Genomic DNA, 7,488 nt, shown 5'->3' with positions numbered 1-7,488 from the left:
CATCAACTATATGTATGAAGTGATTCTATAGTATTTATGAGGGATCACAGTGGTCACACTGTGTAGGGTGGGTGAGGGCTTTGTTCTGTCAACTACAAAAATGACCCAAGTCATACAAAATGACACGAGCAAAAGTCTCCTACCACATACACACCCGGCACGATTCACACACACCCACACAATTCTCCATCTGCTATAAAACCCAAATTGCTCCAGGGGCCAAATTGCAACGACTCATAAATCTAAGAGCGTACCAATGAGACGGGAAATGTAACACACAATCGCAGAGGAAGTTGTCATTTTGTTTTGAATGAGAACGTGTCAAATATTACACCCAGAAAGAAGGGTTTGTTATTCAAAGACGACACATCCTATACACATCTCTCCCTCTCTACCCACTACACTCTACAGTCAGACTCATACTGTACATCAACCCTACATCACATCTCTCACACTCTACCCACTACACTCTACAGTCAGACTCATACTGTACATCAACCCTACATCACATCTCTCCCTCTCTACCCACTACACTCTACAGTCAGACTCATACTGTACATCAACCTACATCACATCTCTCCCTCTCTACCCACTACACTCTACAGTCAGACTCATACTGTATATCAACCCTACAACCACGACACAAAAGGGCAACACGACTAGTAAGGTTCGTAGGGATGAGAGAAATATACCACACTGTGTGTTGATGAAAAATAAGGTTAGAATGGTGCTGGTATGATCCACCTCTCTGTGTCTGAATAGTCATAACAAGGTTGAATGGTGCTGGTATGATCCACTTCTCTGTGTCTGAATAGTCATAACAAGGTTAGAATGGTGCTGGTATGATCCACTTCTCTGTGTCTGAATAGTCATAACAAGGTTAGAATGGTGCTGGTATGATCCACTTCTCTGTGTCTGAATAGTCATAACAAGGTTAGAATGGTGCTGGTATGATCCACCTCTCTGTGTCTGAATAGTCATAACAAGGTTAGAATGGTGCTGGTATGATCCACTTCTCTGTGTCTGAATAGTCATTACAAGGTTAGAATGGTGCTGATATGATCCACTTCTCTGTGTCTGAATAGTTATAACAAGGTTAGAATGGTGCTGGTATGATCCACCTCTCTGTGTCTGAATATTCATAATAATGTTAGAATGGTGCTGGTGTGATCCACTTCTCTGTGTCTGAATAGTCATAACAAGGTTAGAATGGTGCTGGTATGATCCACTTCTCTGTGTCTGAATAGTCATAACAAGGTTAGAATGGTGCTGGTGTGATCCACTTCTCTGTGTCTGAATAGTCATAACAAAAGGTTAGAATGGTGCTGGTATGATCCACTTCTCTGTGTCTGAATAGTCATAACAAGGTTAGAATGGTGCTGGTATGATCCACTTCTCTGTGTCTGAATAGTCATTACAAGGTTAGAATGGTGCTGGTGTGATCCACTTCTCTGTGTCTGAATAGTCATAACAAGGTTAGAATGGTGCTGGTATGATCCACTTCTCTGTGTCTGAATAGTCATAACAAGGTTAGAATGGTGCTGGTATGATCCACCTCTTCTGTGTCTGAATAGTCATAACAAGGTTAGAATGGTGCTGGTATGATCCACTTCTCTGTGTCTGAATAGTCATTACAAGGTTAGAATGGTGCTGGTGTGATCCACTTCTCTGTGTCGAATAGTCATAACAAGGTTAGAATGGTGCTGGTATGATCCACCTCTCTGTGTCTGAATAGTCATAACAAGGTTAGAATGGTGCTGGTATGATCCACTTCTCTGTGTCTGAATAGTCATAACAAGGTTAGTATGGTGCTGGTATGATCCACTTCTCTGTGTCTGAATAGTCATAACAAGGTTAGAATGGTGCTGGTATGATCCACTTCTCTGTGTCTGAATAGTCATAACAAGGTTAGAATGGTGCTGGTGTGATCCACTTCTCGTGTCTGAATAGTCTAACAAGGTTAGAATGGTGCTGGTATGATCCACTTCTCTGTGTCTGAATAGTCATAACAAGGTTAGAATGGTGCTGGTATGATCCACTTCTCTGTGTCTGAATAGTCATAAAAAGGTTAGAATGGTGCTGGTATGATCCACTTCTCTGTGTCTGAATAGTCATAACAAGGTTAGAATGGTGCTGGTATGATCCACTTCTCTGTGTCTGAATAGTCATACAAGGTTAGAATGGTGCTAGTATGATCCACTTCTCTGTGTCTGAATAGTCATAACAAGGTTAGAATGGTGCTGGTATGATCCACTTCTCTGTGTCTGAATAGTCATAACAAGGTTAGAATGGTGCTGGTATGATCCACTTCTCTGTGTCTGAATAGTCATAATAAGGTTAGAATGGTGCTGGTATGATCCACTTCTCTGTGTCTGAATAGTCATAACAAGGTTAGAATGGTGCTGGTATGATCCACTTCTCTGTGTCTGAATAGTCATAACAAGGTTAGAATGGTGCTGGTATGTCCACTTCTCTGTGTCTGAATATTCATAAAAGGTTAGAATGGTGCTGGTAGTGATCCACTTCTCTGTGTCTGAATATTCATAACAAGGTTAGAATGGTGCTGGTATGATCCACTTCTCTGTGTCTGAATAGTCATAACAAGGTTAGAATGGTGCTGGTATGATCCACTTCTCTGTGTCTGAATAGTCATAACAAGGTTAGAATGGTGCTGGTATGATCCACTTCTCTGTGTCTGAATATTCATAACAAGGTTAGAATGGTGCTGGTATGATCCACTTCTCTGTGTCTGAATAGTCATACAAGGTTAGAATGGTGCTGGTATGATCCACTCCCTGTGTCTGAATAGTCACAATAAGGTTAGAATGGTGCTGGTATGATCCACTTCTCTGTGTCTGAATAGTCACAATAAGGTTAGAATGGTGCTGGTATGACTCACTTCTCTGTGTCTGAATAGTCATAACAAGGTTAGAATGGTGCTGGTATGATCCACTTCCCTGTGTCTGAATAGTCATAACAAGGTTAGAATGGTGCTGGTATGATCCACTTTTCTGTGTCTGAATAGTCATAACAAGGTTAGAATGGTGCTGGTATGATCCACTTCTCTGTGTCTGAATAGTCATAACAAGGTTAGAATGGTGCTGGTATGATCCACTTCTCTGTGTCTGAATATTCATAACAAGGTTAGAATGGTGCTGGTATGATCCACTTCTCTGTGTCTGAATAGTCATAATAAAGGTTAGAATGGTGCTGGTTTGATCCACTTCTCTGTGTCTGAATAGTCATAACAAGGTTAGAATGGTGCTGGTATGATCCACTTCTCTGTGTCTGAATATTCATAACAAGGTTAGAATGGTGCTGGTATGATCCACTTCTCTGTGTCTGAATAGTCATAACAAGGTTAGAATGGTGCTGGTATGATCCACTTCTCTGTGTCTGAATAGTCATAACAAGGTTAGAATGGTGCTGGTATGATCCACTTCTCTGTGTCTGAATATTCATAACAAGGTTAGAATGGTGCTGGTATGATCCACTTCTCTGTGTCTGAATAGTCATAACAAGGTTAGAATGGTGCTGGTATGATCCTAGTCCTGTGTCTGAATAGTCACAATAAGGTTAGAATGGTGCTGGTATGATCCACTTCTCTGTGTCTGAATAGTCACAATAGGTTAGAATGGTGCTGGTATGATCCACTTCTCTGTGTCTGAATAGTCATAACAAGGTTAGAATGGTGCTGGTATGATCCACTTCCTGTGTCTGAATAGTCATAACAAGGTTAGAATGGTGCTGGTATGATCCACTTCTCTGTGTCTGAATAGTCATAACAAGGTTAGAATGGTGCTGGTATGATCCACTTCTCTGTGTCTGAGTAGTCATAACAAGGTTAGAATGGTGCTGGTATGATCCACTTCTCTGTGTCTGAATAGTCATAACAAGGTTAGAATGGTGCTGGTATGATCCACTTCTCTGTGTCTGAATAGTCATAACAAGGTTAGAATGGTGCTGGTATGATCCACGTATCTGTGTCTGAATAGTCAAAACAAGGTAGAATGGTGCTGGTATGATCCACTTCTCTGTGTCTGAATAGTCATAACAAGGTTAGAATGGTGCTGGTATGATCCACTTCTCTGTGTCTGAATATTCATAACAAGGTTAGAATGGTGCTGGTATGGTCCACTTCTCTGTGTCTGAATAGTCATAACAAGGTTAGAATGGTGCTGGTATGATCTACTTCTCTGGTGTCTGAATAGTCACAATAAGTCATATTAATGGTGACAGCCAAAGGTCTCCATGTACAAACCACAACACTTCATATTAATGCCAATTTAGGCTTCATTAAATAAACCTCTGTTAGAATGAAATCAATTCTGTTTTGGCTGTGATAACAGACAGGACACCATCAGGAACGTTGTCGGTGTGCAGAAGAATACCTGCTGGGTGTCGACGAACAGTGACGATTTAACACGGAAAGTCAACGGGAAATGAACAGAACATAAACGGTCAACGTTCTGAGGTCAGAGGTTATTTGTAGCGTTGGTCCGAGCGGTCTGTCTTGTCCTTAACAAAGCAGGGACACCACAGGAAGTGAGTAGTAGGAAACCAACTTTTATTTTAAAAGACAAACAGACAAATAATACTACTAGCTACAGGAGTTAGAGAGGAAGAGAGAGAATCCTACATTCAAATAAAGAGAGAGAAAAGAGAGAGTTGCATAATTTGTTATTTTTTWAAAATCAATCTTCAATACCGTACTTCAATACTAGGGTCCTCAGAGGGTCCTCTTGTGCAGGGCTTTGTTCAAGATCACAAATGTTGTGCAACGTTTCCCGAAAACAGCTTTTGTGACCTTATAGAACAACTAGCGCCGGGGTGAAGTTTCCCCGAGGTACAGATCTAGGATCAGCTTCCCCTCCCCCAATCATAACCTTAACCATTAATGGGGGAAATGCTAAGCTGACCCAGGATCAGCATTTAGGGGAAACTTCACCCCGGCTCCATGAGTCTGTTAATGCTGGACGTCACCACTGTTGAGAATACAGCTAGCTTGTAAAAGTAGCCTACGTATGTAGCCACTTCTCAAAATGGCTGCCATACTGCCCTTATCGGCTGTGTGAATGTAACCTCGTACGACCATCCTGACTGGCTGCCATACTGCCCTTATCGGCTGTGTGAATGTAACCTCGTACGACCATCCTGACTGGCTGCCATACTGCCCTTATCGGCTGTGTGAATGTAGCCTCGTACGACCATCCTGACCGCTGAGCTCTCATTTGGTCTCACTTCATTTCATCCGTGTAGCAAAACAGACTGTAAGCTTGTGATATCAGGATGGTCGTATGAGGTTAGTGTAAATGTATTCTCAGGATAAAAAGAGAGAAAAATAGGATGTATTCAAAACGTGAAGAAGGTAAAAATGTTTTCGCTCCCACATAAACATTCATAAACACCAGGAAACAGGAAACACTTTGCTTGTTTTTGTCTGTATTTCTTTCATTTTGTTCTTTTTTCTGAATCCGAGAGACAACTAAATTCCATGTCTGATTTATCAAACTCGGGGCAGGTTGTCTCGGATCGTTCGTTCATGTCAAACGACACCGATGGATCGGTTGCCTAGTAACGGAAGGCGAACCAACAGAGCAGAGAAAACAAAAAAACAAATGTACATTTTTAGAACTAAAAGGTTTTTTTCAACAACAAAAACAAAGAAGAAGAATCATTCAATCAATTCAATGATCAGTTTAACAACAGAAGTTACAACGACAGCCTCCCACAACGCCAACCTATTCCCTATATAGCGCACTACCAACAGTTATAGTGCACTACCAAACATAGTACACTATATAGGGAATAGGGTGCCATTTGGGAAGGAGATTGGATATTTGCATGGATCAGTCTGGTAACAGTCCTGCCAATATACACACACAAACACAATGTAGTAATAGCGCTCACACACACTCATCCCTTCAGGCAGAAACCACTCAAACACACACATCACGTGCAGTATAGACTTCCAGACAAACCCCACCAGTCAGCAAGATCAGCCCCAGAGTAGTATGGTGTGTGGTGGGGACCAGTCGACCGGCGTGTCCGTCAGTATCTGGAGGAGTTGGCATCATTTCCTCAAACCGGGGGTGGGAGAGGTGGTGGGGGGCTTGGTCAGTGGGGGAGAGGTGTGTGTAGGGCAGGGAACAGAGAGGTGAGGGCAGTGGGGGAGAGGTGTGTAGGGCAGTGGGGAGACAGAGAGGCGAGGCAGTGGGAGAGAGGTGTGTGTAGGGCAGGTGGAGAGACAGAGAGGTGAGGCAGTGGGGGAGAGGGTGTAGGCTACGTGTTGGGGATAGACACATGATCGGCAGATTGACGTGTGGTGTGGATGATGGTGTTTATCGTGCAGGTGGCGAGAGACAGCGAGAGGCCACGTTAGGCATTGTGCTGGGGAGGGTTGGTGTGTGTGGGGCATCGTCGTTGAGATAACAAGAGAACGAGGATGAACTCCAAATTGTGTCGGGGCATAGAGGCTGTGTATAGTTGTAGGGGTGGATGGACGACAGATGAGATGGTATGATGAGCAGTGGGGTGAGAAGGTTGTATAGGACAGCAGGAGTGGGAAGAGAGCCTCTGAGGCCTGAAGGCAGTGGGGGATGATGCGTGATATGCTGTGATAAGGGTCAGTTCTGTGTGGAGAGACATCAGAGATGGCGAGGCCAAGTGTCGCTTGGGTGAGAGGTGTTAGTCTGCAGAGGGGCCGCAGCGAGAGTCTGGCGCTATGTGTGACTAGACAGAGCGCTCAGGCGAGGCACGAGTCTCGAGGGCTGCTGTAAGAGGTGCTATGTGTGGGCTAGGTGGTAGGAGATCGACGCAAGAGACGAGCGCATGTGGGGAGTCAGTAGGTGTGTTGTAGGGCAGCTGTGAAGAGGAGTGGAGAGAATAATTAGAGACGCATGCTGAGAGCTCTGGGAGAAAGCCTAACTAGGGGGAGGGTGGGTGTAGAGCGCTGCAAGGGATTTGGGTCTAGAATAGACCAGGTAGGAGCAATGTGCACTCTCGGAGTCGTCAGATATGTGAGGGGAAGGTGTAGATGTACAGGGCTGCGGCAAGATTGGAGAACCCTGGAGAGGACGCCAAAGGCCGAGACGGTGGAGCCATTTAGGAGAGGAAGTGACTGAGTTGTTTAATAATGGTTCGCAATTGCGTAGGAGTGATAATCGAGGATGGCGCCTCCGAAGGCAGTGGGGAGACGGTGTGTAATTGGGCACCGAGTATAGGTGAGAGACCAGAGACGGTTGGATCTGTAAGACATTATGGGTGGAGAAGTGTTGTTTGTAGTCACGGCACGCCGTATGGCGGAGAGCCAGAGAGGCGAGGCAGTGGGGGACGAGGTTGTAGGGCAGCGTGGAGATTGACGAAATCACAGACGTATGGTAGCGAGGCCATGCTCCGTGGTATAAGACCGAGGAGTAGATAATCGAGAGTGCCTTAGGTTGTGGATGTACCGCAGATAAGAGACGACAGAGGGCGATGATCGTGTTT

The sequence above is a fragment of the Salvelinus sp. IW2-2015 genome, unplaced genomic scaffold, assembly GCF_002910315.2.
Source record: "Salvelinus sp. IW2-2015 unplaced genomic scaffold, ASM291031v2 Un_scaffold16513, whole genome shotgun sequence".
NCBI classification, from domain to species: Eukaryota; Metazoa; Chordata; class Actinopteri; order Salmoniformes; family Salmonidae; genus Salvelinus; species Salvelinus sp. IW2-2015.
The sequence above is the reverse complement of the archived record's forward strand: the minus strand, read 5'-3'. Positions refer to the sequence as shown.